Source organism: Cajanus cajan, chromosome 5 (genome assembly GCF_000230855.2).
Source record: "Cajanus cajan strain Asha chromosome 5, NIPB_CcT2T_4, whole genome shotgun sequence".
Classification (NCBI taxonomy): Eukaryota; Viridiplantae; Streptophyta; class Magnoliopsida; order Fabales; family Fabaceae; genus Cajanus; species Cajanus cajan.
The window spans coordinates 8,646,154-8,665,677 of record NC_138521.1 but is presented as its reverse complement, the minus strand read 5'-3'; the positions used below and the strand labels follow the sequence as shown (position 1 = coordinate 8,665,677).

Sequence of the window (19,524 nt, the reverse complement as noted above, 5' to 3'; positions counted from 1 at the left end):
ATAGAGGCTTGAAACATAAAAAGAGTGAGCGTGGGGCTCGAAAGATTGATAAAGTGATCATAGAGGCTTGAAACATTAAAAGAGTGAGCAGGGAGGCTCAAAAGATCGATAGAGGCTTGAAACATAAAAAGAGTGAACACGGGGGCTTGAAAGTTGAAAGATTGATAGAGTGATCATGGAGGCTTGAAACATTAAAAGAGTGAGCGCGGGGGCTCAAAAGATTGATAGAGACATGAAACATTAAAAGAGTGAGCACGGGGGCTCAAAAGATTGATAGAGGCATGATACATTAAAAGAGTGAGCACGAGGGCTCAACAGATTGATAGAGGCATGAAACATTAAAAGAGTGAGCATGGGGGCTCAAGAGATTGATAGAGGCTTGAAAATTAAAAGAGTGAGCACGGGGACTCGAAAAATTGATAGAGGCTTGAAAATTAAAAGAGTGAGCACGGGGGCTCAAAAGATTGATAGAGGCTTGAAAATTAAAAGAGTGAGCACGGGAGCTCGAAAGATTGATAGAGGCTTGAAAATTAAAAGAGTGAGCACGGGAGCTCTAAAGATTGATAGAGGCTTGAAAATTAAAAGAGTGAGCACAGGGGCTCGAAAGATTGATAGAGGCATGAAACATTAAAAGAGTGAGCACAGGGGCTCGAAAGATTGATAGAGGCTTGAAAATTAAAAGAGTGAGCACGGGGACTCGAAAGATTGATAGAGGCTTGAAAATTAAAAGAGTGAGCACGAGGGCTCGAAAGATTGATAGAGGCATGAAAATTAAAAGAGTGAGCACGGGAGCTCGAAAGATTGATAGAGGCTTGAAAATTAAAAGAGTGAGCACGGGGGCTCGAAAGATTGATAGAGGCTTGAAAATTAAAAGAGTGAGAATTTTGATGGAAACAATGTTGATGTCAAGTAGATAATAAACTTCAATGAATGTGTTATGCAAGTACATTACTTGATTACATGTGCATGGTAAGTATTGAACTTTGGTACAAATGTTGTGGATGCTAAGCATGTATTGAACTTGAATGCATGAGTTAGAGATGGACCAAACTTTTGGTGATGCAAATGAAAAGTATGCATTGGGCTTGAATGAATGTGTTAAACAAAGTATTAGACATTAATGTGAACAATGTGGTTGTTGGACAAATATTGGATTTGAATGGATGTACCAAACTATGATGTAATGAATGTCAAACATGTGTCAAACTCAAACGTAGATGATATAGATATTAGACAAGTGTGAGACTTTATATGCAAGTGATGAATTTGAATGCATGTATTAGGAAAGTACCAAACTTTGATGCAAATAAAGTGGATGCCAAGTGAACATTGTGTAACATCCCAGTTTTCAAAATGGTTATTATTACTATTATTATTATTATTATTATTTAGTCATAATTTGGTGATTATATTTTACTTCAATTGTAACTAATTCACACTCCATTTATGCTTAATTGTAGGCTTTAGAAAGATATGTGTATTATTGGGCTTAATTAGATAGTTGTGATTTTCTTTATTAAAACCGTTTTTCGCTGGGCTGATTGGCAAGCCTCGGTGTTTAGGGCATAACTTGGGCTGTGATGGTCCAAATGATGCAAAATTGGTGTCAATGGAAATCTAAGAGAAAAACGCACAACTTTTACAGAAATAGCCGTTTGCAAAATCGGTCGTTTAGGAGGTCAAAATTGGAATTTGATTGATACAATTGTTTCTCGCTGGACTGATTGGCAAGCCTCGGTTTGTGGGGTATAACTTGGTCGGTGGTTGTTCAAATGATACAAACTTGGTGGCTATGGAAAGATAAGAGAAAATCCTACAACTTTCATGAAGGAAATATTTTCAGATTCGGCTGTCTATAAGGTCCAAATCAGTAGCCAAAGTCGGTGCGGAAAAGAACATGGCACCAACTCCATTAATTCACACCAACTCCATTAATTCATCCCACCAACTTCTATAATTCATTCCACTAATTCATTCCACTTAGTTTTGTCTATCTTTTTCTCCATTATTTTACATTTTTTTAATGTGTTTTGGAGGCTATAAATAGGCCTTCACTTCTCCATTGCAAACCATCCCTCAATTCTCATTCTCTCTTCTCTTATACTCTCTTCTTCTCCTCTTCTTCTCTTTGAAGACCTAGAGGAATCCATAGGAGGTGGTTCTACCCTAGTAGAAGGAGCCTAGAGGAGGAAGCTCTTCTTTAGTTTCAGTGCCTGTTATCCAGGTAAGGGGGGGAGTGAGAAATCTCGCTCTGGGTGTGGGATTGTATGCTGGGTAGTGGGATTGGCCCCCAATCCTGTGTTTGTTGTATGTTATATTGTTTGTATGTTCTAATTGCTTGGTTAATATGTGTGTATGAATAGAAATTCTGTTGAGATTATGATTGTGAAAGTTATGAATATGATATGATAATGTGAATGTGATGTTTCTAATGATATGATGTGATGATGAAATATGATGTGAAATGACCATGAGATATGATTGACCATGAGATAGATAATGTGATAATGTGACAATGAGATATGAAATGTGATAAAGAGAAATGACCATGGAAAGTGATAAAGTGATATGAGAATGCATAGAGTCTTGTTTGACATGCATCATTTGCATAAAGTGATAAGGGTACGATATGGAATACGCCGCCAGAGAAGGCCCCCTAGTGTAAAAGCTGTGGGGATCAGTCCTTGGGGATGGCTCGGTTTGGAAGTCCCAGTCTCGCCCATTGTGTGCATGGGATGTATCTTGCGCGGCTTAGCTATCCCGACGAGACTCTGGTAGTATGTCCTTCTAGTGAGAGTGCGCAGAGGTTGTGTCCCGGCATGTATTCCTAGACTACTCTTTGTGTATTGCTAGCGGCAATATACTACGTGATAAGTGACTGGCGCCACATGCATGATAAAATGTAGTCCGTGTCCATACATGTGTCTTTTGATATTATATGACAAATGGATATGCCTTGAATGAGTAAGATGTGATATTGTTAATCTATGTTATATATGTTTTGTTTGTGTTTGGCTATCTAGTATATATATTCCTACACTGTGAGCCGAGTGAGATGTTTTCTCACTCCCTTTTTCTTTGTGTTGTTTTTCTTTAACCGTTATACAGGTGATTATCAGCATGAGGCTGAGGATGTTGGTGGTGAAGCTTAGGCTTCTTTATGGGCTATGCTCTGATAGGACATGTGACATCGGGGTATAGATAAGATTAGATTAGGTTGTTAATGTTATTATTTTGAAAACTTTGAGATTTATTTCTTTGTAATTTCCGCTGATTATGTTTGTTAAAAATGTGATACTCTTTAAACATGTTTGATTATTAAAGTTATATTATTTAAATTTATTGATTTATGATATGCGGGGTAGAGGGTGTCACATTTAGTGGTATCAGAGCCTGGTTGATCTAATCGACCGTGAGTTATGAGTCTACTATGCTTGTTTGGTAGATTAATAATGTGATGAGTTGATTGATGTGCTAATATGATGATTGATTATGTTGTGTGCATTGTGTTCTCAGGATTTGTTTGATAGACATGATATAATTTGATGATGCTATTTTTGATTGCTCTTTTCATAATTGCTTATTTGTTTGATACTTCTTGCTTACGTAAGAAGTAGTGGTTGAGTAGTATCACTTGTATGGTGAGCTTATGTACCAATAGTACGGACAAAGCCTTGATAATCAACTAGAAATTATTGAGACCTTAGATTTGGATGATTTTTCAAGAGTTTACGGTTAATGGAATTTAGGAATCTATAGTAGTAAGCAATTGAATCAAAGGTGGTTGTATCTGAGAATTGGAGTTTTGATATTTTGATGAGAGATTGGAATGTTCCTTGAGTATTGGTGCGTGCATGTTAACTTTTATGGTTTAGATAGTATGTGAATTTTATTTTCTAAGTCCTTTGTGAGCTGTTTTGGTCTAAGATTGTAATGGAAAGCTTGAATATGAGTTTAAGGTGGAAAGGAGTGAGTTTGGAATGGTTAAGGTATTTTGTGAAATGTTAGTACACTAATGCTATATGATATGGGGATTATTTTCGTTGAAATTCTGTTGTGCTAGTATGAGTATCATATGACAGAATCAGATTTTGTGGTCTTCATGAAAATTGTGGCTTGGGATATTATTTTTCCAATGGAACCAGAATAAGATAAAACAGAGGTCTAGAACCTTAGTTATGACTACTTTGGTGATCAGAAGTTTAGTTATAAGAGCTAAATATACTTGAAATGATTTCTGAATTTTTAGTTAGGAAGGTGATCTTTTTGAAATCTTATGCCTTCATAAGAATTGTAGCTTATTCATTTACCTTTCGTTTGAGATAGGTTTGAGATCATTTGTATGAGTATAACTCTGTGTGTCAGGTAGATATATGCTATCATGATGTTTTTGAGATTTTAGGCATAACAAGGATAAAAATGGATTTGATGATGTTTTAAGGTCTGGTCACTGAAAGGTTGATTCAAATGATATGATTGGTTCATGGTGATAAATTCATACATATTTAGGGATGATATATGTGAAGGAGGTATTCTAATATGAATTGATATGCAAGTATGTGACCTTATGGATCAATTAGTGGATATTTGTGTGTTAATGAGAGGTTTTGACCTTAGGATGTGATACCATCATATTAGAGTTAAGTGTGAAGATATATCTAAGATAAACTTAGCTAGATTATGATTTTGATTGTATGAGGTGAGTAATTTCTTGCGAAGGTATAACATAGAGCTATCTAAGGTAGAAGTTGTGCTTAAGTGAGAGATACCTAATTCAATTAGTAAAATTAAGAGTTTTCTTAGGATAATTTATAGGAGATTTATTAAGTAAATGTCTAAGGTAACAGTTAGAGGTTTAGGCTACTCTCATTTCACTCACCTCTACTACAGGAATCTCTTTTGCTTTCTTTTCCTCTAGCTACTAAGATGTTTCAGTTCACTAAGTTTTCGTTTGCCTACCCATGAATTCAACAGTAGTTTGAAAGGCTAACCCATATCAGGAATTTCTGGACCTATGTTTATTTTTAAGTACCCAAAACATTTTATCGCCTACTTCTCTAGGTCGCTTACTATTACCTTTGACTGGATTGACTAAGAAATAGTTGCCTTTGTGTGGGATAACAAAGGAGAAGGTAGTTTTCAAACTCTTAAGGAAAGATTGGTTAATGTTAATACTACTAGATTTTAGCAAGACTTTTGTGGTATATAGTTATGCTTCTAAAGATAGGTTCGGGAAGAGTGTTGTGGCAAGAAGAAAGGTAGTAGCTTATGATTCTAGGCAATTGAAAATTCTTGAGAGGAATTACTTTACCCATGACTTTGAGTTAGCAGTTTTAATATGTATACTAAGATTTGAAAACACTACATATATGATTCTAAGATTGAGGTATTTAGCGATCATAAGAGTTTTAAATACCTATTGACCAGAGGAAATAGTTAAAAGTCCTTAAGGAATAAGATCTTGATATTATTAAGTTATGTGGCCAAAACCATTATGGTAACCGATGCTCTGAGTATGAGACCTTTATATTTACCTTTTTTTTTCCTGATTAGAAAGATAGATCTTTTAGCTCAACTTAGAGATTTAAGTTTTTCTGATAAGGTTATTCTTAGTAGTGTAAGACAAAATTTAAATTGAGTAACGAAAGGATTGATTAGATGATTTATTTGGTATGAGGTTATAGGATAAGGAGGTGGATAAGAATTTGACTTGGGTATAGCTAGAATGGTGAAATTAGAAATCTGGTATATGTATCTAGTGAACCTATGCTTAAGTGCTTAATCTTTGGAGAAGGTCGTAGAAATAAAGCTATTATTCTAGCAGATACCTTGAGTAGGATGATCTTTCACCTACCATATTTGACGATTTAAGGGTTGTATTTGATTAAAGAACTTAGCGACTTAAGCGTGATGTGTGAGCTCACCCTTAGGAGCATTGAATTTAGTATGTTGAAAATGACTAATGAATTAATGGACGAGATTAGAGAAGCTTAGGAGTTAGATTCTTTCTTAGTGAACCAAGTGGAGAAGATTGGTAGAGGTATAAATAGCCCTTTATGAGTAGAAGTTGATGGTATTTTGGGGTTCAATGATAGGATCTATAGCCTAGTAATCTTGAATTTAGGAAGATGATCTTAAAGGGAGTTTTAAGAGCTACTAAGGTGCATCAGAGTGGCGCAGCGGAAGCGTGGTGGCCTTAAGTAAAGAGAGGAGTAGAGGATATTATGTACTTATATTTAGTATGGTATAAGTATGAGACAGAACATCAGAAGCCTTTTAGGACTTTTGTAGCCTTTAGATGTTCCTGTTTGGAAGTGAAATAATATGTCTAGACTCTGTTGTGGATTTTCCAAGGAAATTTAAGAAGAATCTTGAACGAGTCATAATCAAACCTCTTCGTTTCAAAAATTCGAGGACGAATTTCTTAAAAGGGGGGAAGTATTGTAACATCCCAGTTTTCAAAATGGTTATTATTACTATTATTATTATTATTATTATTTAGTCATAATTTGGTGATTATATTTTACTTCAATTGTAACTAATTCACACTCCATTTATGCTTAATTGTAGGCTTTAGAAAGATATGTGTATTATTGGGCTTAATTAGATAGTTGTGATTTTCTTTATTAAAACCGTTTTTCGCTGGGCTGATTGGCAAGCCTCGGTGTTTAGGGCATAACTTGGGCTGTGATGGTCCAAATGATGCAAAATTGGTGTCAATGGAAATCTAAGAGAAAAACGCACAACTTTTACAGAAATAGCCGTTTGCAAAATCGGTCGTTTAGGAGGTCAAAATTGGAATTTGATTGATACAATTGTTTCTCGCTGGACTGATTGGCAAGCCTCGGTTTGTGGGGTATAACTTGGTCGGTGGTTGTTCAAATGATACAAACTTGGTGGCTATGGAAAGATAAGAGAAAATCCTACAACTTTCATGAAGGAAATATTTTCAGATTCGGCTGTCTATAAGGTCCAAATCAGTAGCCAAAGTCGGTGCGGAAAAGAACATGGCACCAACTCCATTAATTCACACCAACTCCATTAATTCATCCCACCAACTTCTATAATTCATTCCACTAATTCATTCCACTTAGTTTTGTCTATCTTTTTCTCCATTATTTTACATTTTTTTAATGTGTTTTGGAGGCTATAAATAGGCCTTCACTTCTCCATTGCAAACCATCCCTCAATTCTCATTCTCTCTTCTCTTATACTCTCTTCTTCTCCTCTTCTTCTCTTTGAAGACCTAGAGGAATCCATAGGAGGTGGTTCTACCCTAGTAGAAGGAGCCTAGAGGAGGAAGCTCTTCTTTAGTTTCAGTGCCTGTTATCCAGGTAAGGGGGGGAGTGAGAAATCTCGCTCTGGGTGTGGGATTGTATGCTGGGTAGTGGGATTGGCCCCCAATCCTGTGTTTGTTGTATGTTATATTGTTTGTATGTTCTAATTGCTTGGTTAATATGTGTGTATGAATAGAAATTCTGTTGAGATTATGATTGTGAAAGTTATGAATATGATATGATAATGTGAATGTGATGTTTCTAATGATATGATGTGATGATGAAATATGATGTGAAATGACCATGAGATATGATTGACCATGAGATAGATAATGTGATAATGTGACAATGAGATATGAAATGTGATAAAGAGAAATGACCATGGAAAGTGATAAAGTGATATGAGAATGCATAGAGTCTTGTTTGACATGCATCATTTGCATAAAGTGATAAGGGTACGATATGGAATACGCCGCCAGAGAAGGCCCCCTAGTGTAAAAGCTGTGGGGATCAGTCCTTGGGGATGGCTCGGTTTGGAAGTCCCAGTCTCGCCCATTGTGTGCATGGGATGTATCTTGCGCGGCTTAGCTATCCCGACGAGACTCTGGTAGTATGTCCTTCTAGTGAGAGTGCGCAGAGGTTGTGTCCCGGCATGTACTCCTAGACTACTCTTTGTGTATTGCTAGCGGCAATATACTACGTGATAAGTGACTGGCGCCACATGCATGATAAAATGTAGTCCGTGTCCATACATGTGTCTTTTGATATTATATGACAAATGGATATGCCTTGAATGAGTAAGATGTGATATTGTTAATCTATGTTATATATGTTTTGTTTGTGTTTGGCTATCTAGTATATATATTCCTACACTGTGAGCCGAGTGAGATGTTTTCTCACTCCCTTTTTCTTTGTGTTGTTTTTCTTTAACCGTTATACAGGTGATTATCAGCATGAGGCTGAGGATGTTGGTGGTGAAGCTTAGGCTTCTTTATGGGCTATGCTCTGATAGGACATGTGACATCGGGGTATAGATAAGATTAGATTAGGTTGTTAATGTTATTTTAAATTACTTTGAAAACTTTGAGATTTATTTCTTTGTAATTTCTGCTGATTATGTTTGTTAAAAATGTGATACTCTTTAAACATGTTTGATTATTAAAGTTATATTATTTAAATTTATTGATTTATGATATGCGGGGTAGAGGGTGTCACACATTGGACATGAACGAACACTTCAAACATATTAATACAGATGATATAATACTTGATTCGGTGTTGGGATGCTTATGAGGTGTCATAGACACATTTCATTTTGTTTTTTTTTTGTTTTTTTGTCTTTTTTTTGTTTTTTTTTTCAAAGAAAATCATAAAATGATTATTTTCTTTAGAGAAAGAAAATCCATGCAAAGCCCTTTCACCTTTTTTATCCTTTTTCAAATCCATGAAATCCTGATATTTTCTTCTTTGTCAATCGTTGAAAAATGATCTCACAATTTATCCTTTCAAGCTTATCCCACCTAGAATCAAGTGAGACTCATTTGGCCTAACTTATCAATTAAGTGATTATCACCATCTTGTTATTCCCTTTGCAACATCATTTAACCAACATGCATAACAATGACACATGATTTTTTTGAAAGACTATTCAAAAAAGATATTTGAACGTGACTTTATTTTGATGTAGAGAAAATAAAGCAAACTACACCAAGATATGACAAAAATTGAGAACCTGATGGAAACAAGAGATCGAGCAATTGCCCCAGTTTGATGTCAAATTAATGGAGTGAAAAGTGGAAGAATTTAGACTAACTTGGACTTTGAACAAGTGAGACAAATGATTTACATCACTTTAGACTCGAGTGGATAGAATCAAACAGTGACACATATGGGAAGGATGTATTTAGAATGGCGGAATATGGATGATACACGCATTGACTTGATTAAACTTGAGACACATGGATTATATGGTTGGGATGAAAACGTTATGATAGTTGAGAACTTGTCCCGGTATAAAAGGAGTACTTTGAGTTGCCCCAGTTTATGAAGAAATAGAGAACAAAGTTGGATTAGACAATTATTCCAATTGAAAGTTAAGGTGATGAAATGACAATGAGATCCTTTGCCCCAGTGTGAAGTGGTTGTCCCAATTTAGTCTTGAAAGGCAGGGGTAGAATAGGAGACAATGATGAATGGGATTGCCTTGTTTTCTGACTCAAGGAAATAATATTGATGTATGAATTGATGGAGGAATGAGACATAAAACAAATGTCTCATTTAATTGGATAAGGGGGAATCAAAGGAAGGCATGACTTGTGATTTGTTCCCAATCTATCCTTTTGAATAATTCTCATAATTATTGAGCGTAGTAATCAATGAACACTGATGAATAGAAGATTTTGCGCTGGATGTTTGTTTCTCTCCATGATGTAATGGATGTGCAAGTCTTACGAGCATTTGTATTTTTTATTTTTTTTTGGAGCAATCGTGTTAACAATGATAGATGAGTTCAATTATTTTGTCTTAAGACTAAAATTTAAAAAAAAGCAACCAATTTTTGATCTGTATAGACTTTATCGGGTTGTAACACTAGTTAGTGAGATGGATATGAAAGAAAGGATACAAAGGCTCAAATATGTGTTTGAAGGTTATTTGAAACAAGGATCTTTGCTATGGTGTTGGCTTCAATGCTTTATTCGATTTCTTTTCTTCGCCCCTCTTTTTTTTTCACCCCGACTTTTGCCTAGGTTTTTCTTTTGGAGTTTGCAGCGTAACAGGTTGCTCTAACTTTTGCCTAGGCCGCCTTTTTGAGGTTTTCAGCCTAGCGAGCTCTTCTTTCTTTTATTTGCTTTCATTTTTCTTTTTAGACCTTGAATTTTGCCTAGGCTGCTCTTTTCGAGTTTTCAGCCTACCAGGTCGCTCTAAATTTTGCCTAAGCTACCTTTTCAGGTTTTCAGCCTAGCGAGCTTTTTATTTTGTTATTATTTTGCATAGAATTTCTGGACTGCATCAGAGTTTATTGGGTTCAATAGATCTTCTCGTCCACTTCCCTCTATGATCTTGTTGAGGTGGTAAGATCTTCTTCAATACCAAATCTCTTTGGCAAAAACTCTCTTGATCCTTTTTTGATATAATTAACCATGACTTAATGCATTCAATCTCTTCTCTTCAATTAGGTTCAACTAATCATAGCGAGCCTGAACCCATTATGCTTCCTCAAGTTTGGTTTCGGCCAATACTCTTAGAGATGGTATCTCAACCTAAATGGGAATGACTGCTTCCATACCATAAACCAGAGAATACGGAGTTGCCCCAGTAGAGGTGCGAACAAAAATGTGATATCCATGTAGAGCAAACAAAAGCATTTCGTGTCAATCCTTATAAGTGACCATCATCTTTTGAATAATCTTTTTAATATTCTTGTTTGCTGCTTCTATTGCCCCATTCATCTTAAGACGACATGGTGAAGAATTATGATGTTGAATTTTGAACTCTTCACACAACTCTTTCATCATCTTGTTACTTGATACGATTGGGTAACCCATATCTGCATATTAAATCTCTTTTAATGAATTTGACCACCACGTTTCTAGTCACACTGGCATAAGAAGCTACCTTAACCAATGACATCAAGGATAAAACAATGCCTTTTTGTTGCCTTTGGTTCATTTCTCTTCTTTTCCTTTTTCATTGTTTTTTGGTATCATGAACAAACTGAATTAAATGTGAACACTGTGTTGCCCTTATTTTGAGGGTGAGCCTTGTTTGAGGTAATTGAAGAAAATTTTCACTTTTAAGCTCAAATTTAGGTGGCAAGTGATATATATATTTTGGAGATAGAGAAACATGGTCATATATCATTTCAAATCTTGACTGCTTATTTTTTAAAGGTTAATCCTAAGACAAAACTTAATGGACTCCATGTTACTCCATTTTTTTTATCTTTTCTTTTTTGTTTGTCCTAACTTTTGCTTAGACCGCCCTTTTGGGTTTTCAGTCTAACAGACTTTACATTTTTTCACTTTTTTTTTGCTCATAAGACTTGTCTCCATTAAATGTGGTAGATGGTTGGACAAATACTCATAAAATGATAAATTTTCCCTGATAAGAAATCTTCAAATTTCTATTGCTAAACTTTCTAATTGAGAATCATCCATCAGATTTGACTTTTTATGAAGACAAACTCTTTATTTTTGGAAGAATAATGAGGAAACTATGAGATGTAATGGGACAAAGACAATTTATGACAATGAAGATAACAACACAACTTGTTATGCAAGTTAATGAAATAAGTACTTCAAAAGGTTAACAATAGTTTCAAAACCATGTCAATTGACAAGTTAATTTGTCAAAGAGCTCATCTTCTTGATTGAGAATTAAATGTATGTGAGAACAATAATTTCACTTTATTCCTCACTTTTCTTTGTTTCCTGTTTTTTTCTTTTTCTTTTGAGACATTGCATAATTTTGTTGCTTGGCATCCTCTTTAAAAGAAAATAATCAAATTAGATAGTTATTTTTTTTTGTAAATGACATGAATGAGCAATCAATTAGACCTTTATTTTACTATAAAATGCACGTATAAAAGAAAAATGTTAGAATGAGAATTTGAAATGAAAAAAATGTTTTTTGTTTTTTTTTTATTTTGATTTTTTTTATAGAGAAACAAATGCATTTTGATTCGCGATAATAAAGTGAGAATGAATGCAATTATGGAGAATGACAAGAAAAGACGATGGATATGCCTAATGAATATACCTAACATGACTTAATCTAAATAATGTTTATGCGTGAATGTCATGAAAAAATTATGAAAATATTGAATGTTATGAGATACATTTTAGACTAAATGTTCAAATGGAATAATGATCTTACTTTGAATTATGCAAGAGAGAACTTTATTCATTTTCTTTAAGAAACAAGTGTCAATGATGATGACAATTGCAATCTTTTAAAGTTGTATGAATGATTTCATAGAGTATTATTTTTTATGCAAAGATGTAAAATGCATATCATGAATGAATTATGAAATGTAGATGAATGCATGCATGCATGAATAGTTTTTTTGCGATGAGTGTTATATTGAAGGAGCGTGAGATATGATAAAAGTTAAAAGATAAATGTATGATGTGTATTATGAAATGGAATAATTTTTTTTTTGCGTCATTCGAACGTAGAGGTAGAATTTGCTCGTGTGATACTTAATAAGGGCATCCCTAAGTTAAAAACTCTATAAACTACTAATATGTGTTCCTCTCAAAAGGGTGGGACTATAGTTTTAAAACAGGTTCCTAGAGCCAATAACCCTTTTTAGGATATTAGTCACAATAATATGTAAACTATTAGAGGTGATAATACCCTTGAAAGAATCAAACTCTAGGTGAGGCCTTCATAATAACCAAACAAGATGTACATCAAGAAGGTTACCATTACTCAACCTCTTACTATCTTAAGTTGCACTCAAGTCCGGGCATAGGACCCCACTCATAAACGTGTGTGAAATTGTGCAAGTGAAGTGTGTGAAGGGAGCAATCCTACACTATCCAATCTATAAAACACAACACATATGATATAGAAAATAAAATTCTTCTACCCTAAAGTTCAAATTACACAACACATATTTATATAATTCATGCAAATAATACAAACAACAAATAAGAGACGTAAACAAAAAAAAGTAATAATAATAAAATAAAATAAAAGTGAGATAAACATTTTTAAAAATTATTAATTAGTTTAACTAATTATTATAGGCTTGACTCTCAAAAATGTCCCCAGCGGAGTCGCCATCTGTCGCAACCGAGATCGCGACGAGACGGCAAAAAATAAATTGAAAAAGAGGAGTTGCCACCAATGTTATTTTTTACGGAAAAACATTGGAAAAACCATAAAATAGAAAATAGTCTACGAAAACCAAATTTTTGAGTTCGGGAGTCGATTACGTGTGAGACAGGTATTAGCACCTCACAACGTTCGTCCTAAAACGATTACCTTTAATTAATTAAATTAATTATTAATTTTTTTATAAAATATTTATCTCACTAAAATGATCAAATATATTTTATTTAACTAAACTATCATTGAATATATATATATATATATATATATATATATATATATATATATATATATAAGGGTTAAAATTATTATTGTTATATTAAAAGGAAAATAATATTTTTTATTTTTTGGCTCGACAAGATTTATTTCTTGCTCCTACGTATCTCCATGTGTAATGAAGAATCAGAGTCACGTAGTTCTTTGTAGAAAATATTTGTGTGTTGATATTTTTAAATTAAATTTTATTTTTGTTAAATATAAGATTTTTGAACTGTCTCAGCTCATTCATTCTAAAAATATAAAATTGACTAAGGTGTACACCAAAGTCAATTCAATAAAATTTTAATTATAATTATTACTAGAGATGTTATGATGTTAAAAAATTTATTGATTATTGGATATTTTTGTTTTTGGAGAAAAAATTTAAAGATAAGCTGTCACAACTTGTACTTTAAATTCAAAGGTTAAAAAGATGTCACATCTAATTAACCATTCCTCCAAATAAAATTTTTAATACAATAATTTTAAATATTTATATTGAATATTGTAACACTATATTTTGATATTTAATGACATTTTGAATTTAAATAAGACTTTAAGATGATAAATAAACTTTTTAAAATAACAGATATTACTAATAAAAAAATAAAAATAAAAATAAATAAATAAATAAAAGTGAGTTCGATATACTCACTATTCTTCGCTCAAGAAGTGATAACTTGTTGGTTTCTCCTTCTGAGCTCCCTCTGGTCCAAGGTGGAGATGTGTGTGTGGGTGCCCTTTGGGAAGGGCAAGGGCCGCTATTTATAGACTTTCCGGAGGGACCGGAACGGCCCGTTCCGGGGTTTCAATTTTACTCACAACGGCCATTTTCGGAACGGGCTGTTCCAGTTTCGGAACGGCCCGTTCTAGACCAAATTTTTTTTAGGTATTTTGGTAGTTCGAGAACGGTCGTTCTAGCCTAAAAACTATAGGTCTTTTTGAAAATTGGAACGGCCTGTTCCAGTTTGGGAACGGCCCGTTCCAGTTGTGGGAACGACCCGTTCCAGTTGTGGGAACGACCCGTTTTGGACTAGAAATATTAGGGCATTTTGGAAGGCTGGAACGGCCCTTTCCAGTTTTGGAACGACCCGTTCTGGGCTAGAACTTTTAGGACTCTTTGGAAAAGGTTGGAACGGCCCATTCCAGTTTTGGAACGGCCCGTTCTGGGTTTCTAAAATCATATGAAAAATTACTAAATTACCCCATAAAAATATAAGAAATGAGGTGTTACATTTAGCTTCCATATTTTTTGTCTTTTTTATTCTTTCTTGTACATACCTTTTTTGTTATTATTTAAAAACAAAATTAATATTTTTTGGACGAAATTGGTTACTACATATTACTTCTGACATAATATAAACATCCAACAGTCCAGATTAAATGAAAAAATTCTTCATGGTATATCACCTATCAAAATGAATATAATACTTTATTTCAATTTTTAAGTCATTCTAATTAATGAATATAAAATTAAATTTTATTACCTTTTTAAGTATATGTCTAATATGAAGTTAAAAACAATAAATCATAAACAAACTAATTAATTAAACTATATATAAGACTTCATAAATTTGAATGAAACTTGAGTAAGCAATCAAGCCCCATCTTATTCATATAATGTTAACCAAGAATTTTGGGTACATGTATTATTATAATGTGTAGCTTAACAGTGATAGAAACAAACACATTGTAGAATATCTGAACCCACCTCCTTCTGAACGCATTCTGAAGAGACCAGCAATCGGATATCGAAAAACTCTTTGCAACGCAGGTCACACTTTTTAAACTCACACGAATCCGATAGCACCACTTTTGAACATATTTTCTGTGCAGCACCTTCACTTCTCATTGAAACAACTAAAATAACAACAACAAAAAAAGGTTTTCAAAACATGTATAGACAATTAAAAATATTAGAATACACTCAATATATTCTTTTTACAAAGCCATTTAGTAGAATTTGCTGTCATATACGATATGTTTATTGATTTTCTATAATAATTATTTTTAAGATCTATAATTGTTAATTACTAGCTGATAATATAATTTTGTTTACACTCAAAAAAATAACTAATGAATTTGCAAACCTGAAATAAGAAGGAATAAGAGAAAGTATCGGATGAAAGACATCTTAGCCATTTCCAATAACTAAAACCTTTGTTTCCTGTTTGTTTGAGATTATATGTATAATATTTTTGGTCTTAAAGTTGTCAATTCTGTTGAAAACTAATTAAGAATTCTCAGCTAAGTATATTTTTAAAGAACATTAAAGGTGAAAGTCAAGGCAAGCAAATAGACATATAATGGACATCAAAAGAGAGCTAATATTTATTGTTGCAAAATCGATGATATGGTATAAGATTGTTAGCTACCGTATTTTAGGATCATATACTTAAAAGCTTGCATTAAAGTTTGTCTTTTTGATTTTATGACTTTGTGTGCACATTAAGTTTGTTATATAAAGTATTAGAAAGTATTATGCATTGTAATACATGGAAGAAAATGTTTATCTTGAAACATAATCGTCATGATTCATCTATGATAATTTCTATATAATTTTGAAGAATTTCAAGCTTTGATAGGAATAATCTCTAAAGAGTATATGAGCCAAATGGGAGAATATTGGAAAAGAAATATTATGTGGCTCATGTTTGATTTAATTATGCTATTAATCTAATTAATTGTTTGATAATAAGAAAATGTTACATAATAATAATAATAATAATAATAATAATAATAATAATAATAATAATAATAAGTGTTATTAAGAGTTATAATAAACATATTTTATTAGTTTTTAATGGAAGAACTAATAGAAGACTATTATAATAATAAGATAGAGAGTCCATAGTATTGACTATAAAAAGGTTTGTGATGTTCCATTATTTAATAGACTTAAGGAAAGATAAAGACTAGAAAATCTATCTCTATTACTCTAAATATCTAAATATTGTTACATATTTAATAGTTTGATAGTAATAACTACAAAAAATATATTTATACTATTATAAGTTATAAACTAAGATTTTATTTTTCTTACAGTCTAAGACATCTAAAAATATCTCACTCAATATCTTCTTTTCAACAACTTTCCTTATTTCTTGCAGGTATTATGTTGGCACATTTTCAGGAAATAAAAGCAAAAACATGATGTCAACACACTAAAAATATCTCTTCTGTCCATCTTCTTTTCAACAACTTTACTTGTTTTATGCATGTATTTAATTGGGATTGATTGAAATTTTGTTTCTTTCATTTGAAATCCTTATTTCTTGTGTTTTCAAACATGATCTTTTCTTCCTTTATTACATGTGATTATCTAGAAAAGCATGGAAATATGGCTTCTATTATAAGTTATAGACTAAGATTTTATTTTTCTTACTGTCTAAGACATCTAAAAATATCTTACTCAATATCTTCTTTTCAATAACTTTCCTTATTTCTTGCAGGTATTATGTTGGCACATTTTCAGGAAATAAAAGCAAAAACATGATGTCAACACACTAAAAATATCTCTTCTGCCCATCTTCTTTTCAACAACTTTACTTGTTTTATGCATGTATTTAGTTGGGATTGATTGAAATTTTGTTTCTTTCATTTGAAATCCTTATTTCTTGTGTTTTCAAACATGATCTTTAATTTCTTCCTTTATTACATGTGATTATCTAGAAAAGCATGGAAATATGGCTTCTAAAAATAATTAGCCAAACATCTTATAAGTTTTTATAATTGGTTTTTTCATAAAAAAAAAAGTATTTCTTGTTTTTTGTTTAAATAAACATATATACTCTATAATTTTATTAAGTGCGTGAATTGATTGAGTTATTAATAAGTTATTTAAGCTTAATTAATTGAATATTTATACAAGATTATTTGTGTAACTGAAAAAATAAGTCTAAATTTATAATTAGGTATAATTATTTAAATTTAAAAATTCCAAACTTTTTAAACATAATACTGTATTTATTAATAGGTGGAATGTGTATATATCATTAACATAGTTGTAATTTTATTCTTTATATTTGTTTAAAATTATTATAACATGGCTTATTCTTGAAAAAAAAAAACATTATTGTTATTATTAAATACTTTATTTAATTTTTAGTTAATTTTCATGAATATAAAAATTAAAATCCATTACCATTTTACTTTTTTAATGTAAAGACATCTAAATACTAAAATAACAAAAGAAAAACAAATTATTTGAGGTGAGATTGAATAAAGAATAATCTAATCAAAGACAAACTAATTAATAAACTAAACTAAAAGACTTAAAAGAATTAACCAAACTCGAGTATAATATCAAGCCCAACCTTATTTATAGATTATATCATGTTAACTGATATAATTTTGAGTACATGGGTGTTGTAATTACAGATTAACAACGATAGAAACAAATACATTGTTTTGTTGAACCCTTTTGAATTACGCATTGAGCAGAGATTAGTTGTGAGTGTTTGAACATATCTTCGCAAAGCAGTGCACACTCATTGTAGCCGCAGTGTCTCGGTTGTGCTTGCTGAATGCATACCCTATATGCAACTGCTTCATTGGCATTGCTCATTGAAACAACTAAATTAACCACAATAATTAAGTTAGCAAACACCAAATGCTGAAAAGTTTTGCAAAATATCATTTTTGTTTACGAAGTCATTCAATAGAGATTGTAATATATGTGGTTAAGTTTATTAAATTTTAAATTAACTATTTTAAAAGTTATTTTAAAGATGATTTTTTTATTGGTTAGTAGTACTATAAAACACATAATTAACAAATAAAATCATGAAAATCATAGATACCGGAAATTTGTACACCTGAAATAATGAGAAATAAGGCAAAATATTGAGTGAAAGACATCTTTCTTAGCTATCTCCGGTAACTAAAACCTTGAAACCAATGAACTTGAAATCCTGAATCTTTTAATACTATAGGAAAAATATAAACTTCAACAAGGTTTATAAGTTTATATAGGACAAATGGCTCGTGATAACAATTTTTTACTTCATTTCTTGGTCAAGTCGAGATATTTATAGATATAATAATGGAAATATCTTTTCTTTTGTGTACATATTTTTTTTTACTATTTTATCTTTATATTTATTTACAAACCAAAAAATGTTTTAGCCTCCAAAAATATTTAGTCGTAAAAACAGCTGATTCACTTATAAAGTGGCACCTGTCAACACACTTGAATATAAAATATTCATTTAATTCAACCTTTTAATTTTTTTGGTAAAATTAAAAAAATTACAAAAATATATAGTTGTAATTGGATCAAACTTAACTCCTCATTCTTCTACTACTCCACCCTCTTCCTTCCCCCAACCTTTTAATTATTTGCATGGAGGATTATTCAGCTGTTTCAAGTCGAAATGTATAGCATTTCTCTTTCATTATCTTTTCTTTTATTTAATTTTATATCTTTAGTTTTCTTTTTTACTATTCACTGTAATGGTCTTTGGTTCATATCTTGGATACTGTGTTAAATGTTTAGAGGGAGAGATTTATCATTTATAATAATTTTATTAAACTTGAACATTTTGTTTTCAGTGAAAAATACACGTAATTTAAAAATAATAAATAAAAACTTCTCCCAAAATTTCACTTTCAAATTTCTTACACTATCTAATTAATACCCTCTTCAGTATCTCTATTTTTTTTTTATTTTTTTTTATTGAAAAATAAGCAGTCTCTTTCCTAAGGAAAAAAAAAATCCTTGTTAATTGAAGATTTGTGTTTTTTGACTTTTTCTGAAGCGTGAGAAATGAAGCTCCGAACCCTTTAGTGGTACTAATCTAGGTATATGAAACTCTATGAATTGCAAAGACAATTTATCGCCCAAGTGAATTATGAACCCGACGCGTACACGAAGAGCAGTAGTAATGAATATGCGTATATGTGTAACGCTGATGCTATTAGTATGGCAGATGATAAACACACTTCCAACTCTCGTATAAATACACCTCCTTTTTTAAAAAAATATATATATAAAATGTCTAAATTATCCTTTTAAAAAAAATGAAATTCCTAAATTTACACCTCCCTTCCCCGCACCCCACACTCCATATCCCTCTTCTTCCCAAAGCCTCTTTCCGCTCAATGTCATTAAGCAATATACTTTTACAGTCATTCTGAATAGAAAAAAAGG

General features: G+C 32.1%; 1 long non-coding RNA gene across 1 annotated transcript; it reads left to right on the top strand.

The window, feature by feature from the left end:
- Nucleotides 1-1,334: 1,334 nt before the first annotated feature.
- LOC145958214 (uncharacterized) lies at nt 1,335-8,472 on the top strand. The gene is made up of 3 exons (XR_014433861.1): nt 1,335-2,224; nt 3,109-3,195; nt 8,219-8,472. It is a non-coding gene; the product is annotated as an uncharacterized LOC145958214 (long non-coding RNA).
- The last annotated feature ends 11,052 nt before the right edge of the window (nt 8,473-19,524 follow it).